Below are 22,357 nucleotides of genomic sequence, written 5' to 3'. Positions count from 1 at the left end.
CAAGGACAGTGAACACATTCACTCAATGAACATGACAAGTAACAGCTGTGTGCCGGGCACTGTGCTCAGCAGTCGGAAGCACAGAGGGAAGCACAGCATCTCTTCGACCTTGAAGAACAACCAGTGTGGTCGAGGAGACGAGGGACGGCACACGGGTTAGTAAATGGACTGGACAGGGTGCATGCATCATGACCAGTGTGGACACAAACTGCCCTGTGAGCACTTGGAGGGCACACCTCGTCCAGCCCGGGCATCCAAAGTCTCCTGGAGCAGTGACCACTGATGGGGACCCGAAGAATCCGCAGGCGTTTGTTGGGAAAAGAGAGAGTAAAAGCAACAACAGAAGACCCTTACCCGTGTAACTGCCGAAGGAGAAAGGGCAAGAACGCGGGCACATCGGGGGGGAGGGGGGGCAGGCCCTCAGTGAGTGTGGCGAGCGTGCAAGAGGGTGCCTCGGGGCCCCGGGTGTGTGTTCAGGAGTTTGATGTGAGAGAAGGTGGGAGGGTGAGCACAGGGAGGAGGATGGAGAGAGGGTGAGGCAACAGTGGGCCTCGGGGTGGGAGGGGGTGCAGAACGAGTCCAGGTTTCTGTCTGTCTAGTAACTGGGACACGATTGAGACAGGGGACCCAGGAGGAGGGACAGGTTGGCCAAGAGAAGATGAGATGTGACCCAGGAAGACGCACTGGAAGTCTGTGAAAAGTCCAGACAGAAATTTCCGGAAAACAGAAATCTGGAGATGAAAAAAGGGATCTATGCTGGGAAGGAAGATGTGAAGGTCACAGCAAACCGGCCGCCTCAGGTGCCCGGGGGGCACCCCGCCCCAGCAGGGAGGCACACGACCGCTGGAGAGCGCGCAGCAGACACACATTCCCGGGCAAAGGGCGGGCTCTTGGGAGCACTGACATTTATGGGGGACTCAGAGCCTGGGAGAGGTGGCCAGCCCACACCCGTGTGTGCAGGGGTGTGCGTGCACACCTGAGGGCAGTGCACACTCACACACAGGCACACTCACACACGTGGATTTGGAAACTAATGGACAAAACTGTTACTCTGCAGACGGCACAGTTTTCTACATTAAAAATCAAGACACCAAATGCCACAGAACGTTCTGGACTGGGTCCCGGGATAGAAAAGGGGCATCGGCGGAAAAAGTGGTGAAATCCAAACAAAGTCTGTAGTTAACAGTAATGCACCAGTTTCCTTTTTTTTTTTTTTTTTTTTAGTTTTGACCAAAGTGCCAAAACAAATTGCCACTTATGTAAGAAGCTAGCCTTAGGGAAAGCGAGTGGAGGGACTCGGGAGCTCTCTGCAAAACCTTTGCAACTCTTCTCTGTATCTTAAATTTTTCTTAAATTAAAATTTTTTTTAAGTCAAAATAAAATTCAAGCGAAAGACTAATTCAGCAAGGTTGCTTGCTTTAAGATACAGGATGGGGCAAAAGTAAGTTTAATTGTTCATATGGAAAATAATACAATTAATAAGTAATAACATAGGAATAAACTGTTTCATGTACTCACAACTGTAAACATACTTTTGCCCCATCCTGTATATTAAAGTCAATGGAATTTCCAAAACCCACAAGAAATGGTTACAACGTGTGATTACATTTTAAAAAGAAACCATTGGGGATAATAACTAAAGGTCCTTCTATAGAGAAAGTTATAAAAATGTACCTTAAGTCATTTTTATAAGAAGTAAGAGGGGAGCCTTGTATGCTTACAAACAGGAAGACTCAATACAGGCACGAGGTCACTTCCCCCCTCCCCTAAAGAGTCTATAAATTTAATGAAACCCCCTAAAAGTGGTCAGAGGTAGAAAAGCAGGGCAGAGTAAAACCCAAGTGACGAGAGACTCTCAGGTGGGACCTTCAGAGAGCTCTGGGGCGTCAGAAGGCATGAAGGAGGCCAGGTAACGCCGGGCTGGAAAGCATCCACTGGGTTTAACCACAGTAAGAATCTGGGAACAGCGAATGCCAACAACTCCCTCAAGAAGCTGGACTGAAAGAAACTGCATGGAGCCAAGTGCAAGGATTTCGAAATCAAGCAGAACTGGATTGAAAATTGGGCTTTGCCCCCTCCTCACTGAGTGCACGTTCTCCCCTGCCACACAGAAAATCATCGCTATTGCACAAGGCAATAAAGAAAGTTCAAGGTCAGATCTCGCTCCACCTATAGAAGTTCTAGTAGACAGTGATCATCAAATATGTCAGCTCTCCACGTGCTTCTTTTCTATCGAGTTGCTTTGAGATTCAAGAATCATGTCATTTGTTGGGGGAGCTTGCACTTGATCAAGGACGTGAGAATATTAGACAAGGGCAGGTATGACCTGCATAATGTGGCTGGGGCATCCTTTAAAAATGTGTTGTTTATGCTGCCAGAACTCTTACCACCAGCAAGGCTGACGATTCCTCACCTACAGCAAATACATCGAGCTTCTTTGTCCTCAAGAGAAATAAACTAAATGGTACTTAATGCAAAGAAAATGCAGACCGTGTGCAATTTCTCAGCCTATTATCCTGTGTTTATTATTTATTCATTCAACAAGATGCTATCAGTTGCCCCCTACGTGTCAAGAACTATTTCAAGAGCTAGAAACACAAGCGTGACCAACAGCCACAGCGTCTCCATGACAACGGTGTGGTGTGCATTACCTGGGGCGGCATTAATGTTACCTCTCATTTCAGCAATTTGAAGCCGGAGTGAACAGAACTCCTCGAGTTAGTGCCCGAAGGGAACGGGAAGGCGGTTGTCCAAAGTTGCATTTCACTTCCCCCCTGGTCTGCCGACGAAAAGCACTCCTGCTTCCCAGCACCCTCCCCTCAGGACGCTGCGCACATTGTAACTTCTCACTTTCCTCATTGAAAACAACTTTTTCATTTAAAACTGAGTGTGTTAGCTTTCCAATGGAAGTATGTTTTTTAGTAAAAATAAATAACTGAGTTGGGTTTAGTAGTCTCCTTGGAAGTGAAGCTCCCAAGTAACCGATAACAAAATTCCAAGGCATAACCCGTGGGAGTCTTTCCTTCTCTTGGGAATCACCCAGTTTAACACTGGACCAGACACGGAAAACTCCCGAATGCATGGAGGCTGACAAAGGGGCCAAGTCACACAAGAAACGCATTTGCTGAAATGAAGGATTTTAAATCTCCATCTATGTGTACGCACTACTGGCGGAAAGAATCAGATAATTACCAAACATCAGTAACCCTAAACTCATCTATCCCTTTTTCCCCCTTTTTTGAACAAAACACAGATATGACTAACAATCTCCCAGTCCTTCTCATCAAACTTTCACTTTTTATTACTGCCTTTCCTTCTCATCCAAGAACCCAAAATCCGGATTCCATTCCTGTCACATCAAAATTGGCTAAAGTTGATGAGTAAGAACGTTAGACACACAGATATTTCACTAAAATCCTTGCAACAACTCAGTTTGCAAAGAAGGTTAAAACTGAGCCTAATATGAAAGACAGAAAAATAGGAAGGGGGGAGGGACCTCACATTCCTTCGTCACTACTCACTCAGGACGTGGCTTTATGAGTCCATTCGTTCTTCTGTATGTCAATTCCCATACACTTAAAATAGAAATTGTTTTTGTTCCGGGACCCAAGACTGTCAATGATGACGAAATGTTTAAAATAGCTTAGATATAAATAGATGTAATATGTCCTAAATGCCAAATTTCGTGCCATAATTATTACACTTCTAAGCCACACCATTTAACTTCTGCAATGAAAAAAATGGAAAAGGTACAGTTGATCTGTGCCAAAGACAGAGCTTTTGCAAGCAATCCCCACCTGTAGAAAACTAGCAAGATCCACTCCCTCCACTGTCTCCTCTCCTGGACTTCACACTTCAAGTCCCACAATGCATGCGTTTGGGCCGGCTGGGCTGCAGGTCAAGTGGGACAGGCCCGAGTCCTGGGGGCAGCAGATGACTCCCGATCCTTCTGATAACACGGCTCTTGTTTATGAACGGCAATGGCTTTGACTTCTATGGTGGCACCGGCTAATTAAATCAGACTGATTGCAAGAAAGAAGGAAAGACTGTTTGGGACCTTGTTTTGTTTTTAATATATTTTATTGATTGTGCTATTATAGTTGTTTTTCTCCCCTTTATTCCCCTCTGCCCTGCAACGCCCCTCCCACCATCGTCCCCCTCCCCTTAGTTCATGTCCCTGGGTCATACATATACATTCTTTGGTCTCAACATTTCCTATACTACTCTTGCCCTCCCCCTGTCTATTTTCTACCTACCATTTATGCTACTTACTCCCTATACCTTCTCCCCCACTATACCCCCCTGATGCTGATAACCCTCCATGTGATCTACATTTCTGTGATTCTATTCCTCTACTAGTTGTTGGCTTAGTTGGCTTTTGTTTTTTTTAGGTTCAGTTTTTAATAGTTGTGAGTTTGTTGTCATTTTACTGTTCATAGTTTTGATCTTCTTCTTTTCCTTAGATAAGTCCCTTTAACATTTCATGTAGTAAGGACTTGGTGATGATGAACTCCTTTAACTTGACCTTATCTGAGAAGCAATTTATCTGCCCTTCCATTCTAAATGATAGCTTTGCTGGATAGAGTCATCTTGGATGTAGGTCCTTGCCTTTCATGACTTCAGATACTTCTTTCCAGTCCCTTCTTGCCTGTAAGATCTCTTTTGAGAAATCAGCTCTCAATCTAATGGGAACTCCTTGGTAGATAAGTGTCTCCTTTTCTCTTGGTGCTTTTAAGATTCTCTCCTTATCTTTCATCTTGGGTAACTTAATGATGATGTGCCTTGATGAGGTCCTCTTTGGGTCCAACTTCTCTGGGACTCTCTGAGCTTCCTGGACTTCTGTGTCTATTTCCCTTGCCAAACTGGGGGTTTTCTTCTATTATTTTTTCAAATAAGTTTTCAATTTCTTGCTCTTCCTCTTCTCCTTCTGGCACCCCTATGATTTAGATGTTGGACTCTTTAAAGTTATCCCCAAGGTTCCTAAGCCTCTTCTCATTTTTTAAAAAATTTTCTTCATTCTGTTCTAGTTGAATGTTTATTTCCTCTTTTTGTTCCAAATGGTTGATTTGAGTCTCAGTTTCCTTTCCTTCACTCTCGGTTTCCTGTATATTTTTCTTTATATTATTTTGTATAGCCTTCACTTCTTCCTTTACTTTGTGGCCATGAGCATCCTGATAACCAGTGTTTTGAACTCTGCATCTGATAGGTTGGCTCTCTCCTCATTGCTTACTTCTTTTTTCTAGAGTTTTGATCTGCTCGTTCATTTGGGCCATATTCTTTTGTCTCAGTGCATCTGTTACATTGTAAGGGACAGAGCCTTAAGTATTCTCCAGGGCGGGGCAACCCACTTCACTGCATTGTGGCACTGTGTGTGAGGGAGGGGTAGGAGAGGGACCCATGCTGCTTGCTTGGCTCTCATCCGCTTTCAGTCACTTCCTCGTCACGTTCGATCACTTTCAGTCACATCCCCACTTCCCACAAGTGAATTGTGCCCTTTGAGGTGCTGCCCTGGTGCTGATTCCTGGGTGGGTGGGCTTGTGTATGTTCTAGAACCCCATGTGTCCCTCCAGTGGATTCTCCTATGAGGCTGGGAGTTTCCCCTGCCCCGCAACCCCCATAGGTTTGTATAGCCAGAGGTTTTGAGGCTCCATTGTTCCATCGCTGGAACCCCTGGTTGTGCCGTCTGTCTCACTCCCCAGTTGCTCCTTGTTCTTTACCTGCAAGTGAATGTGGGACCACCCAATCCACCAGCCTCTGCCTCCCCCGCCCAGGTCCTCTAGCCGCAACCTTGATGCGTGTCCTCGCCACCCCGGCTGCCCATCTCTGCCCCTCCTAACAGCCTGTATGAAGTTTTTTCCTTAACTCCTTGGTTGTCAGACTTCCATATACTTTAATTTTCTGGCAGTTCTGGATGTTTCTCATTTTTAAATTGGTGGTTGTACTTCTTTTGGTTGTGCGAGGAAGTGAAGCATATCTACCTACACCTCCATCTTGGCCAGGAGCTACAAGTATCACTTTTGCTACCTGTTTGCTGCCATGTTACAGAATTCGGTGGTAGAAAGAAGTTACATAAAAACAACATATGTCTTTTGTCTCAGGTGGCTGAATGTCCACAGATGGTCGTGGTTTTCATAGCAAACGACTCCAAAAACTGTTCTGGTACTGCGTGATCACTGCACACTTCTCTGTGTTTCTTACAGTGTTTACTGAATGAGCAGGCCCCTCGGCCCAGGGGCAGGAACCTGTGCCACTTACGAGACCTCTTGCGCATCCTGGGACTGGCGGTGGGAGCGCCAGGTGAGACAGTGGCAGGCAGACCCGGGAGGGAGTCGTGCCCCACAGCGAACACACGGCCAAAGCCTGACCTTTGGTTGGGGTTGGCCGCAGCTAGAAGCTGAGAAATACTTCCACCTAAAAACAGCCAAGCCTTCTACATTTTCATTCTGTATACAAATCCATTCTCGAAGCTTCCTTACCCGCCCCTTTAGTTTATCTCCAAGTAAGTGGACTTCAGCATTCGGCAACTGTGGAAACCCTGTGGAAGAAGTGGGGTGACCCGCTCCGAGGCCCACCGGTTCTGTGCCCAGAACACACAGCGTGGAGCCCCTCGGTGACCATCCTCAGAGAAGCAGGGGGCCAGGGGCGCCCTGTGCTCAACCGCAGCCCATGCATCCCAGCTCGCCGGGCCCCCGCCACTCAGCGGCAGCCCAGTGGGAGTTTAAACCCCGTGGCACACTCACTCACACTCACACACACACACAGCAATGGAAATCTGGCTGATTCTGCCTGCCGACCCGGCCAGAGCACCCTCAAGTCGGACACAGCTCAGGATGAACAGGCTCCACATGAGCCGCCTCCGCAAGCTCCCGACATGCCCGGGGCAACGGGGCACGTCCTCGCTCGGGCCTCTTCTTGGCGGCGATTCTTTCTGTCCTTTCGAAATGCTTCTTGGACGGTTGCGAGAGCCTGAGTTTTCTCTCCAGTGCACTGCCCTGCGGAGATAACGCAACCAGCGTGGCTGGCCTCGCGCCACACCCTGGGGGTGGATGCCAATGCACCAGGCTGTTTGTGTTCCCGGCACTTCCCTCTGGACTGAGAAGTTCACATTCATCTACAAAAATCACACAATTCAGGCAGCTCCAGAACAGAAAACAGAGCAGCAAGTGTGTGCCGGGGGAAGGGGGGGGCGGGGGGGAGGGGAGGCAAGGCCTGGGGAGGGGTGGGCGGTGGCCCGGAGTGTTCCAGCCGTTGAACGGTGCTCTCCCACACTGGCCCGTGTAAATGGGAGAAGGGGAAATCATTAGGAAAACACCTTTCAAAGCCGGCCTGAGACAAGCGTGTGTTTTATTGGAGTCTGATGAAAATAGCCGGGTAGCGTGTCCCTCAATCAATGAGGAGCGTTGCTGCAGCCTCTGCTCTGGAAAACGCCGGTCCCAGCCAAGAGCTCCAGGCCCATCTCCAAGACTTCGGAGGAGGCCCTCCCAAGGAAAACTCTCCCGGCGCCCTGCACGGCAGAGCTGGCGTCCCGCCTCCCGTCGCCAGTGAGAAACAGGGACCCTGCCCAGCTGGGCTGAGAGTCCAAAGGCACCACACAGGGTCTCAGTGAGGCGAGATCAGGGCGCTAGCCCCAGAACGCAGCTGCCCTGAAGTCCAAGTTAATGAAGCTACGAGGACCGCTGGGCGCTGAGCTCTTTACAACAGGATACTTGACCCTGGGGCTGGAAGCTGGTGGGCTGGGGGACTCCTCACGTAGGGCCCCGATGGCGGACAGTGACCGCCCTCCCTGGCCTCTCAGACAGGCTGCCCATTGGGATGGAAAGGAGCAGCTCCGGTAGCTGCGCCCGTGAACGGCGGGACGTGCCATGGACTTCCCGAGATAATGCTTCTGCAGCCATGGGTTCACTGTGCTGTGTCCCCAGAAGGATGGGAAGGGAGTGTGTCAGCGCCCTGTTTTAAAATTCGACCTGGTCCAAAGACCCACACATCTACAAAGAAGTGTGATGGCCCTCCTTCCCACGTCCCCCACACGTTCTGTGGCGGTCCCCTGGCCTGCAGTGGACTAGCTAAGTCCTCACTCCGCCCACGCGGGGCTGAGTGCTTCCCAAACGTGTTTTTAACCCTGAGGATAAGGCAGGAGCTGTGTTCTGCATGTCTCCCCATGTAATAAGTAAGCACACTCATCCTTCTATCTGACTCTGTCGACGTTGTCTATTTTAATTTACAAAAAAGTACAAATGTAACAAGTTTTGCTTGGGTTCTTCAGCCAGCAAACACTTGGGTGACGCCCGATTGGGTGGGCGTGTGTCCGGCACCCGCCCTGCGCCAGTCTGTGTGGACACTCGCGCCACCTTGGAAACAGTGGCCATGACTGGGGAACCGGCACTTCCAGAAACGAAGGAACTCACCCAAGATCCCACAACTAGAGAGGCACAGGCCAGCCGTCAACCTGGGCCGGCGCTCACCCACACACCTGTGGAAGACGAAGCCATGAGCACAACCTTGACGGAGAAGGGAAAGGGCAGAGAATGGCTGAGGGCAGGGTGTGGGCCAGAAAAAGCGGCCCCTCGACTCCAGTTCTGCGCTTCCTCTCCAATGCCAGGAGCGGCTGTTCCACTCAGTCCACCGAAGGACGCAGCCACAGGCTGTCTTTAGGAAGCTGGTCCTTCACCCTGGGTGCCAGGGTGCCATCCGGGTCTCCGAGAGCCACGCCCGGGGGCCTCTCTGGCTAAGGGAGTCTGGCCGCTGCACCCACAGCTTTGGGGTCACTCCGGCCACCTCTGGGGCCAGACCCTGTGAAGCGCCCACTCCTCTTGGGCACATGCTGTCTTCCAGGGACCACGCCTACTTGTGAGGACAGTATCGACCAGTCCCTAAAACTTATTCTTGGACCCTCCAGCAGAATTGGACTCAAGTGTCCTTAGAGTTTGGCTCTTAGGAGCCATCAGGTCCAGACCGTTCAGCTGAAGACCAGGAAGCACAGCCCCAGGTTGGCAAACTGCTTTGCCCATGGTCACCTCGGGGACCCAGGGTCACCCATCAGCAGTCCTCACCCTGCCCTCTGCCTGGGCACTGAACGGCACAGAAGCATGTGAAGCATGTCACACTGTCACCTCCTCCTGTGGCATTCCCCAAGAAACAGCTGGTTGAACTAATGCCAAAACTGTGCCCTGCTCCGAGCAGCAAGTTTCGTGTGGATGGAAATACCAGCAAGTTCGAGGTCTTATCCTCCCAAGGGACTCATCTCACGCGATGTAAGAGTTCACTACTAACTTTCCAACGCTACAGAAATGTCACGGGAGTGCACAAGTAACGAAGCAAATAGCTTCTGGCTCCAGTGTTCACACTCCCCACCCAAAAAAGGAGCCCGGAGTCACAGTTACCGAATGCCTGCCCTTCCCCTGGGCCGAGGAAGCTCCCCACCGTGTTTTCTTTTGCTCCTTTCAACTCTGTGAGCTTTGGGAGCTCCTTCCTGAAGGCGGAGCCAAGTGCCCCACGCAGCCAACCGCTGGGATTCTGAATGTGCGAGTCTGTTTCAGCCGAACCCTTCCCTTCACTCGCGGAGTGTGTGCCTGGCTGCTTCGCTCTCCTCCTCCTCTTCCACTTCCCGCCTCCCTGGCCCTGCCTGCTCCCCTGGCTTCATTTATTCTTTCTGCCTCCTCCAAAGGGCACACGAGGAGGCTGTGTAAGAGAAGGGAAACCAGGCCCCTAGAAAGGCGCCCGGCACCGCCCCGGTGTGCACTTGGGGGAAGGCTCTGGGCACCGAGAGTGATTCATTTGACTCTGAACTGAAATCTCTCACCTCCGGAGTGTATTGTTCCAGGATCTGAAACGGACAGACCTCATTTTGCTCAACACACACCTTTTTACTGAAACAAACCATCTTCACCAGGAATTTCTAAAGTATTCTTTCTATCTCTCAGGGAGTGAGGATTTTCACATGAAGAAAAGATTGTTCAGGGCTTGGGCACATTTCCCCTGCTGGGCAATATAAGGGATTAACCCCTAACTTGCATGTTTCCGATTTGTGGAAAGAACCTTTAATCCAGGTCGATGCACCATAGATCGAGGGTTCCAACACTGCTTTTTTAAAAAACAGAAAACAGGATGCCTACCAGAGATTTCCCCTGGTGACAGCCAGATGCTAAGGGCTGCTGGTCACCACAGGTCACTGCCACCACGCTGGGGCCCGGCCACTGCTTCCGGACGAGCATTTTCAACGGGGTCGGGCCTCGCCCCGCTGGATGCGTGAAGCCTCTGGCCTCCGAACGGCACCCACAATAACCACTCTCCCGCACCAGACTGGGGTCTTTCCTCCTTCAAGGTCCGCCCCCCCTTCCTCCTCACCGGTGCCACCCACCAATGGATCACTGCCACTCTCCAAAAACTTTGGAATTGGGCCCCTGACATTTCTTGTCAGCATCTTCAAAGACGTCCCTGTTCATGCAGCACACCCACCAGCATCCCGGCCTCAAAGGTTCTTGTTTTATCCAGCCCTGCGATCTCCGTGTCCTCGTGGCGTGTCACCCTCCAGAGCTGGTCACCCAAAGCCCCACTGTGACACACCCACATGCCATCACTGAATGCTGACCCCGCATCTCCCACCGGTCCCCAGCCTCAGGGGCCTGGCTTCCTTCTCGGCCTGAACTCAAGGCCGTCCTTCCCTCCAGCCTCCTGCTTTCCCCCGGAGCTTCGCAAGCCGAGCCCCCAGAGCGGCCTGCACCTCTGCACCTGCAAGCACTCTGCTGGCCAGACTCTGGAGAGGACACGGCCATCCAGACAGGGGTTCTCAGGGAGGTGGGGTCCCCCGCTCGGACGGGCCCTGCCCAGGCCCCTCTCCTGTCCACGTGACAGACACAGAGCCAACCCCACGCTCCATAGGCTGCACGGCCACGGCCACCCTCCCTCCCTCCCTCCCGCCTCCAGGGAAAGACGGATCACACAGATGTGAGGTCCCTCGATGTCCCCGAACTTAACCACACGGCCCCTCACGCTGTGCCAGCCATGCTGAGCTAGCCACGCTGAGCTCACCACACACCACAACACAGTCGTCTGTTTTTACAGCAACTAAGTGGCCAGCGATTTGTCATTTGGTGCCATTTTGCTACAGACTGGCACATTGACACCTGTGCGTTCCGTGGCACTCTGGCAGGCGCTGTGGCTTCCCGGGGGGAGGGGGCACCTTGCCCCTGAGAACAGAGAGGCGGACAACGAGGCCCAGTCAGGAGACCCGGGCGTCCAGGACGCAGGCCCGGGGCATCTGCAGCATGTGGCCCCCGAACCCTCACAGACCAGCTCGCTCCCAGCAGCGCCCACTGGATTCGGAAGGCGGGCTGGCATCCGCTGGCCACCTCCCTTCCTTCCGTCACCAGGACCCGTCAGGAGGCGCAGACAGCCCACCGCAGACGGGCCTCTGGTCCTGTTCCTGCTGCTGCCCTCGGCGACGTGTCTTATACAAGGGCAGAGGGCGGTGCTTTGATGGGAGCGTCGGGAATTTCCGCTCGCAGGACAGAGCGCGGCTCGGAAACCACACCGGCCTGTGTACGTGACTAGACGCAGCCTCACGGTCCCTCTGCGGGCCAGTCCCGGCGCCGGGCTCCGAGGCCCCGTGCCGCTCTGTGACGGGGAGAACAGGAGGCCTCTGGAGCAGAGGGCAGCTGGCAGGGACCCTTCCCAGGACCACAGGCAGCTGCGGCTGACACGCCTCCGCACGGAGGCAGCGCTGCAGTCCCGGTGGGGGTCGCTTTTGTTTGTGCGTCTGCTCTAAGAACGCCCTTTCTTCTGGAATAGGGCCCCTATCCTTGTTTCCAGAAACCCCAGAGAAGCCGGACCAGCCCACACATGTCAGGGGAAGGAAAAGAACCAGGAGAGAGAAGCTAATGGAAAACTGTGGAGGAGGTTCCTAGGAAAACTGAAAATAAAGCTGCCACGTGACGCAGCAGCCCCACTTCTGGGCGTCCGTCCAGAGGAAAGGAAGCAACTGGAGAGAACACGCACCTGCGCGCTCACGGCCCGTGGGGACGTGCCCGTCGGGGGCGGGCGGACACAGCGCGGCACGTGCCTGCGGCGGGGTGTGGGTCAGCCCCAAAGAGACGGAGGTCCCGCCACCGCGGACGCCGTGATCCAGCCTGGAGGGAGTTACGCCCATGAAACAAGTCAGAGGAACAAAAACACACGCTTCTGTGGGGGGTCTACTTAAAAACACTCAGGTGCACAGAACGGGCTGGTGGGTGCGGGGCCCGGGGGCAGGTGGGCAGGATGGGTGAAGGTGGTGAAAGGTGCCGACTTTGGTAACAAATCAGTCCTGGGGACTTGAGGGGCGGCGTGCTGACTGCGGTCGGCACTACTGTGCGCTGAGAGAGGAGATGGTGAAAGTTCTCATCGTCGGAAAAGAAAAGGTGCCCTGGCTGGGTGGCTCAGTGGCTGAGTGCTGGTCTGTGAACCAAAGGGTCACCGGCTCGATTCCCAGTCAGGGCCCATGCCTGAGTTTCAGGCCGGTCCCCTGTAGGGGGCGTGCAAGAGGCAACCACACATTGATGTTTCTCTCTTTCTCCCTCCCTTCTCCTTTAAAAATAAATAAACTAAATCTTTAAAAAGAAAAGAAAATGTGTGACTCTGGGTGCTGACAGGTGTCGGTGAGACTCACAGTGGCCGTCACTCCGCAGCATCTGCAACAGCCCGTCATCATGGTGCGCACCTGAGGCCGACACTACCTGTGTGTCAACTGTGTGTCAATGACAAGAGGAGGAGGAAGAGGAGGAGGAGGAGGGGGAGGAGAAAGCAGCAGCTCGGCTCCATGCCCCTGGCAGGCAGCAGCGGCTGGGGCAGGAGGAGTCTCCTCAGGGCCTCGGGGGGCCTGGGCCCGAAGCTGAACTGACCCCCCCGCCCCAGAACAGGAGGCCGCCCCAGTGCCTCTGCAGGGGGCTCTTGGACCCGTGTCCCTGGGATGCTGCGGTGAGTGAGTCGGTCCCCTCCGGGCCAGGCCTGGACCCTCAGGCCCGTCCAGAACATGTGCCAGCAGGTACCTGTGACTGTTAATGTCACCTGTCAACTTGGTGGAGGCAAAGTGCCCAGATATTTGATCAAACCTTATTCTGGATGGTTCTTTGAAGGTATTTTTGGGTGAGATGAACATTTAACTCCGTGGGCTCTGAGTGAGGCCACCCCCACCCTCAGTAGCGTGGGTGGGCCTCACCCAGTCGCTGGAACAAAGGCCGACCTCCCCTGAGCAAGAAGGGATCCTGCCAGCGGATGGCCTCTCGGACTTGAACCTCAGCCTCGGCCCCTCTCTGGGACCGCCAGGCTGCCGGCCTCCAAAATCGCGCAGGCCGACACCTTCAAGTACATCTCCCCTGTCCTGCCCCCACCCCATCTCTGGAGAGCCCTGACTGACTGACTCCGGCCCCTGAGGGTCAGATCCCAGGTCACCAGGCCCCGGGCGCCTGTCCAGTCACAGCCCCAGGTGGTGGCTCCTCTCAGGAGGGCCTGTCCCCAACCCACTGCTCTCAGGTTGGAATCCCCAACGAAATGTTTTCTAAGTAAAAAAATAAAATAAAAAAAGACTGTGATGAAGAGTGGGTGAAAAGATGGCAAAGCCTCTGAGGACAGCTTCAATTATTTTTTAAAATCACTGTTTCTGTTCAGATTCCTGCTACACTCTCCCTCTGGGACTGTGCCCTGAACCTGTATTCTAAACACCAAGAAGCCTGGGAGGCAGAGTTCATTATCGCCTGCTGTCCCGAGCGGCGTTTGGAAAAGCCAGTGCCCAAAACTGCATTCCTGTCGGAGAGATGAGGGTAACGACTGCTTCACATATCTGTCACCAAGAGTGAACTTGGTATTTGCAAGGCTGACATACAGGGTGCCTTCAAATATGCCATTCATCCATTCATTCATCCACTCACTCACCACTCAGGAAAGGCTCAAGCCCTAGGAAGACAGTGGTGAAGGCCCAACAACTGGCCCTTCCCCTCCCACTAGGGACAGGGACTTCACTGGTCACCATGCCGGTCTCCCTCGGATCCGGCCGGACGGAACCCATGACTGTTTCCTGGCCTGATTATCCCACCTCCCAAAGTGACTTCCGCTCCATCCCGTAACAGATGGAGGTGTCGCTGTGGTCCATCATTTCCTAAACCAGCGCCCACTGGGTGTGCCTTCGGCAGAGACCCGAGTCCTCCGGGCCACTGGCCAGCAGGTCTGCCTTCCCAATCCCACCGGCACCACACTCCCGCTGCAGAATCACTCAGTCCACAGCGATGCAGAACTATAAGCAGGCAAGAACTGCCAAAACCTGGAAACACACTCAAAATAGAATAGTTCTCCTTTCACATACTATTTTTTTACCAATGTCTCACCCCATCGAACACAAGGAAGGAAGGTTAATCAATCCCGTATTTAAAGATTAAATGTGACTCACAGAAAGGCCCCCAGAACGTGTGTTTCTGATGAGGTGAAAAGTAACACAGGAGCACTAACTACGCGAAGTCCAAGGTTACGCCAAGCCAGAGTCAGAGTTTCCAGGGTGAAAGGGACCTTCTTCTCCTGTGGCCCATCCAATTCAAGCAGTCGTCAGCCAGTGAGCAAAACTCCCCATCACACACACACACACACACACACACACACACCCGCCTTCCAGTGAGCCAAGGCTAGAGTTAGCGGGGAGGAGAAAGGTTGAATGACATGGGAGAAAAAAAAGTTGTAGGCAAGAAAGTACTAAAATCACTTCAAACACACATGTAAAGAAGACGCGTGGCAGGTGTTAGATGCACACTCTCAGGCAGCAGAGATTAATTCCGTCCCTGATCCAAAGCACAGGCTGTTCCGAGAGTGACACACATCTCTACATGAAGGCAATGTCGACTCTGTTCTTTTCCTCCTATTTCTGCAACGGCCACCTAAACACCTACGAATTGTTTTCTATTTGTGGAATGATTCAGCTCGGAGGGGAGTCACTGGGCAACGCCTCCCACCCACCCTTGCAGACATCACATCACAAAGGCCGTGACTCACTTCGTCGCCCCACAGCTTCTGTCCTTTTAAGAGATTTCAGATTGTTGTGATGAATACTGGCTGGCTCATAAATCTGAATGAACTTTAGGATGAAGTGATTTGTGCCGTCTCTGTAGCCAAAAGGACACTAACAATAGTCCCAGACAGCTCTTAATCCTAATTTGTCAAATGATTCACTAGTTTAGACTTGACAGGGAGAGAGATTTACAGATTTGAGTGCTTGATTCAAGTATTAATTCTTACGTGTCATTCCTGAATTAGAGGATTATTACCCATTCTGGAACTGGCTAGAAGCACTGATATTGTTCAGTAGCTGAAGAGAAACCCTTCACAATAAAAAGTAATCCTAACAGATGATTAAGTTTCCCCTTTATTGCCTCAAGGGGTCGGCAGAAAGAGCTACCTCGACACCACAGTCTGAGCGTCCACTCCGCAGGCCCCCACCGAAGTGCTCAGGTCCATTATTTATGGCTGCAGCTCCCTGGACACACGGAGATCGAGGCCCCTCTTGGCCTCCACCGGGTCCTTCACTCCGAGACGCAGCCCAGGGGCTCCTGGCACAAGTCACCTCGTCTCAGAGCAGAGAAGGAAAGGTGGTGAAGTAATGTTGTTTGAATTTCTACCAACTAATCACTTCAGTCCAATACGAGGACAGGCAATGACACCCCACCAAGCTCTCAGAGACTGTCTGGAGACAGCGCACAGCAAAGACGGGCCCAGGACAGCGTGACAGGAGCAGTGACAGGAGCAGGGCCAGGGCACCTCCAGGGCTGACGGGCTGGGGCGGGCAAGGACTTCGGGGCTGGAGGGACGGCTCTGGCTGGAGGCTGAGGGGAGGGGGCTGTGCGGTCGGGAAGGGGCTGGAGCGCCGGCTCCTTTCGTGGGTGCACGTGGAACAGGGTGGCCACTGTGTCTGAGGACAGACACAAAGATTGGGACCCGGCCCTTGCCCGCTGTCCCCAGTGCCGGGACCAAAGGAGCGTTAAGTGCTGCAGCCCAGGTGCCCAGGACTATGGGAAACAGGTGGAAACAGGGGGTTCTCCCTGGGGCTGGGGGAGAGGGTCGCCCGGGAGGAGATTCTGGAGGTGGCTCCGAAACAGGTCTCCGGGGAAACACAGGTGTAGGGGAAGTACTGACAAGAACCAGGGTTTTTCCAAAACCCAGGCCACACGAGGAAAGGCCAGTCGTTGTCACAGTGCCGGTTCTGAAGGTCAGATGCTGTAACTGAAGCCCAGAGTGTGGGAAGCGTGGCTGGGGAGTGGGGGGCTGGTAAACAGAAGGAGACAGGGTTGGGCAGGTAAGGCTGACAGCGTCTGGTCCTCAGTGAGGAAAGGACAAGGGACTCAACGGACAGGGGACTCAACGAACAGGGCAGAGGGAAATCACCGAGGCAGGGAAGACACCGCAGTGTGGAGCTTTGGAGACGAGAAGAATGATTTCACTGCAAACAGAAATTTGTAGGAAAGGTGCACGTCTGCGAACACGATGCTTGTGTCCAGTTGAGGCTGTGACGGTGTACCGGCCCCTCTAGAGGTGGGAGGCCCCCCAGCGGGGGCGGAGATCGGGAGGGTCTGCTGGAGGGACGGAGTCTGCAGGAGGAGGGTGGAGTCCAGGGCCAGAGCCGTGGGGGACAGCCGGGAAAGCCGGGCGCCAGAAGACAGAGGGACCAGAGAAGACAGCTGGATGGGGCGGGAGAAACCGGGGTGCGGGTACAAGAGAGCCGGGGAATTCTCTAGAAGACAGGAGCAGACGACAGTGCCCAGTGTCAGACGAAGGTGACAAACTGGATACGGTCACGTGACGGAACTGGCACACACCGCGGCCCGGAACGACAGAGGTAAAATCCAGAGTGAAAAAGAGAAAAGCGGACAAAGCCGAAGAGGAGAGCACAGGGTCCCAGGAGGCGGGCCACAAAGAAAGGATGGACGGACAATGCGCGCTTTCCTGGGGGACTTCCGTCACGGGGGACGGAACCCTTACATATTCTTGAAGGAAAACAATTCCTCAGGAGAGTTTTAAACTACCCTGGAAAATGATTCCTCGTTCTACAAATTACCCCTGAGGGTCAAGGCCAACAGCCAGCCTCAGAGATGCCCAAACACAAACTGCCGCGTGTGCTCTCCTGCATCAGCTTGGGCCACGTGCTCGCTGCCTGTGTCACCGCACCAAGCACCGCGTGTGGCCCACCACTGTCACTGCAGAGCGTCTCCACCAGGGGCCGCCGCCCTGAGTGGAGGGCACAGGACTTCTATGACGTTATTTACACGGAGAAGTCTCGGCTTCTACCTTAAGTCACCAGCACTGTGAACGGAGAATTACCCGCTCACAGGATCCAGCCAGCTCACGGCTGCACAAAGCCCCTTTTTTAAAAACCCACTTCTTTCTTGGCTAATTTCAGTTATTGTTTAATCATACATTTTAATGATAAATCAACGTATAGCTTAATTATAGATTAAACCAGGAAGAGTCCTTTTAACTGTTTGATTATGCCTGGAACATAACAACGTTCACATACTTCCCCTTCAGGTTTTGATTTCCAGAACACCTTGAAAAATCTGCGAACCTCTTACTTCAGAATTCTGTGGGATAATTTAGTTTAGAGGGTAAGTCAACACGGGGAGTAAGTGGCCCTTTGAAAACACACACGCCCCGGGGTTCTGTGACTGAATGAGTAAGCATGAAGGACACACGGACCAGCTCAGAAGCCACCCTGCGCAGGAAGACCGACAGACGGATGAGACATAAATTAAACACTGAGTGTTGGCTGTCTGCTTCCTTCAGCCCCTGCAAATTTCCTCAAACTGAAACACATCCCGGAGGCGCTTAGAAGGGGCTGGTCTGGCTTCTAGGAACCACAGTCCACGGCTCGGTGGGTGAGGATCCCCGGGACCCCCCACTGCTGGGTCCTCTCCCACATTCCTGCGGCCGCAAACCGCCCGGCTCAGAGGGAGAGGCAGAGTGCAGGAGGGAGCGCAGCAGCTGACCTCGCAGACGTGACAAGGGCCACAAAGTCACGATGCCATGGCCGCGCCTGCTGGCGATGCCACGCAGCTCTGCACGGGCAGCTGTTCTGCATTGCCTTCTACCCCCCCCCCACCTCGCCGCACGTGAGGAGCACGGCCAACACTTTGGTTGTGAGCAAGACCAGCACCCTGACTTCAGAGGGCAGGAAATGACGCACTCAACCACAAAACAGAGCGAAACAGAGCGAAACAGAGCTGTGTGGACAGAACTCAGGCCTGACTGAGTGGATCTGCCGCTTGCCAGGCCAGCGTCTCATGAGGCCCGTCCTCAGGGCAGAGGGGCCCCGGCAGGGTGAGCAGAGCCGCAGCCCACACCGCGCCGGGAGAGCAGGCAGCGGCTGTGGCTGCGTGGTCACCGCCCTGCTGTGGCTTGCCAGTGACGGACCTACCAGTGCGAGTGGGACCGTCAACCGCCTTTTCTAACGCCACCAATGGTGACTTCTGAGGATCGACGTGCACACAGGTAAGGCCGATTTTACAATTATGCCGTGCAAAGGATGGTTCTTGTTTCAATCACACCTGCAACACTTTATTTTCAAATTAAGCTCACAGACCCTGGCCATCCACTGAAAGGGGCATCATAAGTCAAAACGCGAAGACGCAGAGGCTGGTGGTCACACACCGCTGTGAACAACCAATCACACGACAGACACTGAGAGAGCCCGCAGGGGCTGAAGTCACTTGGCATCACCTCCTCGTCCACGGCCCCTGAGGTGTGGCAACATCCGTGACTCATGGACCGTCCTTTCACTGCCGCACTGATCACAGGATGTTCACTGACCAAGCTACCGAAGTCTTACTTCATTTGTTTACTGCGGACAAAGAGTGTCACGGTAAAGGCCAAGTTCAGGAAGGCAGGTCGGTGGGGTCCGCTGGCCAGGAGGAGCCAAGAAGGTGAGGGACAGAATCTAGCGCCACCCGCTCGAGGGCTGCATTTACAGGAAGGCAGAGGAGAGCCGGCTTCATCTACTGAACACAACAGAGGCAACCTGCGGCCCGGGACAGGGCTCGCGTGCCAGCGCCCGGGAATGGAGGGCCCCACAGCGGGGACCGAGGGGGCTCACTCTGAATGGACAGCGCGATGAGGCTGGGGCGGGGCAGGGACAGAGGGACGACGGGCGGGCGGGCGGGCGAGACGCTCATTCCAGGGTCACAGAGGAAATGGGCAGGTGAACCTTGACACCCTCTCCTACAGAATGAGGGCGGTGAGCCAGAAGGCCTGGGCTCCCCCTGAATGTCACGAGCCCAGGGCTTTGTTATGGTCGGGGCTGCGGGCAGGGAAGGGCGGCAACGGCAGGCCCCTCCGGGAGAAGCCCGAGGGCAGACCTACACCTCACTGCCGTCCCCCGTGAGAACACCGGGTCACGTTCACCGCCAGACTGCCCTCCTCCACCACACCAGGTATGTGCGGCTTAGGCCGAGCTGTTCTCGTCCCGAATGCCTTCGCCAGGGTCACTGTTGTTGAAAACACACGCACCTCACACACCCGTGGGCGTCTGGAAGAGGCCCACCAGAGCACCTGGGATGCCAGAGGACAGCAGGTGTGTGGCATGCACAGGGAAGCAGACTGTCACCGCAGCTTGCTGTCACCTAGACCCTCACAGCAAAGGAAGGCTCTCCCAGGACTAGGAGGAAGGGCAGCAACATGGGCCCCTTCGAGTGAAAGGACACAAGTGAACACCCAGGTGTGAAGTGAAGCCGAGCCGCAGGCACCCAGAAGTTGGAAATGCTGGGTTCAGGCCCCTTCCAGCTGCCCTTCACGGCCCCCTCTGTCCCCTGCCCTGTCCCCTCCTCAGTGCTGGCACCGCTTCCCGCACCCATGGCACTTTTCAAAGCACCCCTTCAAAATGCCAGTCCTTCTGGTCAGCTCTGGGGGAAGAAACTGCATCACGATTTAAAATCACACTACATGTTAAAATCTGACGAAAGCTGTCCTTTGCTTTCAGAGGGCTTCGCGGTTTAGATGCCATCAGAGCAGAAAGCGTTAACACCCAAGGAACCAGTCTCCCACGCAGACTCTGGGGCCAGCCCTGGGTTTTTCAAGGTTTCAAACAGGTCTCGACACCTGAGCTAGTCAGTGGGAAACTGCCGACCACCGGCAGCTGTGTGTGTGTGCCGGCCGGTCGTGTTTCTTCCGGGGACTGGAGATGCGGCTGAGAGAAAGTTACAGCGCGTCCACACTCATTTTTTTCTTCCATCTTTCCACCAGTCTCCCCTTGGTCTGGTCCAGAACCGGCATCGTGCCTTCGACATGCTGGCAAAATACACTGACGTTAAACTGAAGCCGGAGCTGGGCTGCATAGGAGTGGCCTAAGTTCATCGTTCTTAGGTTTGTATCCTCGTCGGGCTACTGCCTGATATGAGGCGACCTTGAACAATCCGCACGCCCCACAGCCCTGCGGGACTGCAGCTGCCCTCCACCACCTGCCTGTAGCAAGCTACCAAGCAGGCAGGGCTGTGCACACAGAGCCTTAGCACCGCTAACACCTGGGTCGGAGAGTGTTCTGCTGTGCATTGTGGGTGTTCAACAGCACCCCAGGCTCACCTGCGGGGTGTCAGTAGTGCCCTTCAGGGTACGATGACCAAAAACGTCTGCTGGTATTGCCAAATATTCCCTGGGGGTGGGCAAAATCACCCCCATTTGAGAACCACCGAGTTATTGTAAGATTACAGGAAGGGCAGCCCAACCCACAGCTGGGAAGGAAAGTTAACCATCGTTTTACGAGGGTTGGAACGTGGCCTGAAGTTCAGAATGAGCCTCACTCATGAGCCCCTACAGTGTTCTGCTAATGGAAGCCCTGCATTCAATACCACAGAGGAAAAACTTGATTCAACAACTTATAACGTGTCTGAGGGGAAAAAAGAGTCTGGGGGAAGCCTGCTGTGGACTTAATCTAGGGGAGCCTTCAGTCTTCTTCTAGGAGAAGAACGGGCTCCGCTGGAAGACAATGCAGCAGTTACGATGTCCCTGCAGCTGGTCCGCACCCGCAGCTCATTTGCACCTGACGGGCCAGCCCAGCAGACAGACCGCAGAGCAGGCTGCAGACGTGCAGTGGGGAGGCAGGGGACCAGCACTCATCAGCGCATCGGCCTGCGAGCTTCCGTTCAGTTGGGCTGGGTAGTGCGAGTGGCTGATAAAATGTTTAAATTATGGCAGGCCTGGAAAAAATTAACAGTAACAACCTGCATTTTTTGCTTGTCGGTACTTTGGACTCTGTAAAGACCCAGCTACTATAAAAGCACATTTCCTGTCCTTTGTCATCTCAGGTTTGGTGGCAGAGCTCTCTGGGCTCCCTCCTTCCAGAGTGGGTGGCATTCATTAGCTTCCTAACAGAGAGAGTTAGCTCGTTAGCTCGCCTCTTCTCAGGTAAATAGGCCACCAAACTCTCCACCTGAAACCCCTGTGGGAAGGAGCATACACACTTGGTCTTTTTAAACATCGATTTGTTGTTCCACTGTATAGAATTATGCATTTGTTGGTTGTTTTTTGTGCGTGTCCTGACTGTACATCAAACCCACACCCTTGGTGTATGAGGACGATGGTCTAACAAACTCAGGTGCCTGGCCAGGGCTTGGAATGCACAGCTTTCAACAGGTGTTTTACCTGCACCTACAGTTAAAATACCTCCTGCCCCGAGTCCTCTCGCTGCAAATCCCAGTGGCGAGGTCCGTCCGCCCAGCTCCTGCCTTCTTCTTCCGTGTTGCCACCGGGGGCTCTCACAGCTCAGCCCAGGCCGGCACCCACGGGGAACTCCCTGCAAATGCCAACGATGGGCCCCCACTCCAGACCCGAGGAGTCGGCGAGAGGGGCCCGGACTCCCGGAGTGATGTAACAAACCCTCCGGGAGGGCCCAGAGCAGCCTGCAGTCTGGGGACCAGTGACCCGGGAGCCTGGTTTCCACAACCACTAACACATGGTTTTCACAGAACACAAGAGGCCGACGGAGTCAGCTATGCACTTTATATAAAGTCTCAAGCGCCCCTCAACCCAAAGCAAGTAGACTGCTGTCCCTTCAGGGAGGGGGCACAGTCAGGGTCCCAAAGCGAATCACTGCAGGTGGAAGATGGAAGGTTCTGCTGGTTTTCTCACTACTGAAAAAGGTCTGTGGCATTTTACTCAGAGTCCCTTTGTTGTTGTTGTTTCAGCTTTGGGGCAGTTCGGGAGGGTGGGAGAGAAATGGATGGGGGAGCCGCGTGCCAGCTGCTCGGGTCCCACCGGATGGATGGGCATTTGAGGGTGCGATTCTGGAAACTGCGCTTCCAGCAAAGGGCGCCTAACCCGCCGCGTCCCCTCCGTCCTCCCCCACACCCGGGGCTGCCCCAGC

General features: G+C 53.8%; 1 protein-coding gene across 1 annotated transcript in view; it reads right to left on the bottom strand.

Annotated features, from left to right (window-relative positions):
- FGF2 (fibroblast growth factor 2) overlaps window positions 1-22,357 on the bottom strand; it is a 45,119-nt gene that overhangs the window by 21,429 nt on the left and 1,333 nt on the right.

The sequence above is a fragment of the Artibeus jamaicensis genome, unplaced genomic scaffold, assembly GCF_021234435.1.
Source record: "Artibeus jamaicensis isolate MK-2021 breed Jamaican fruit bat unplaced genomic scaffold, CSHL_Jam_final scaffold_537, whole genome shotgun sequence".
Taxonomy (NCBI): domain Eukaryota; kingdom Metazoa; phylum Chordata; class Mammalia; order Chiroptera; family Phyllostomidae; genus Artibeus; species Artibeus jamaicensis.
This window is presented reverse-complemented; position numbering and strand designations above follow the sequence as displayed.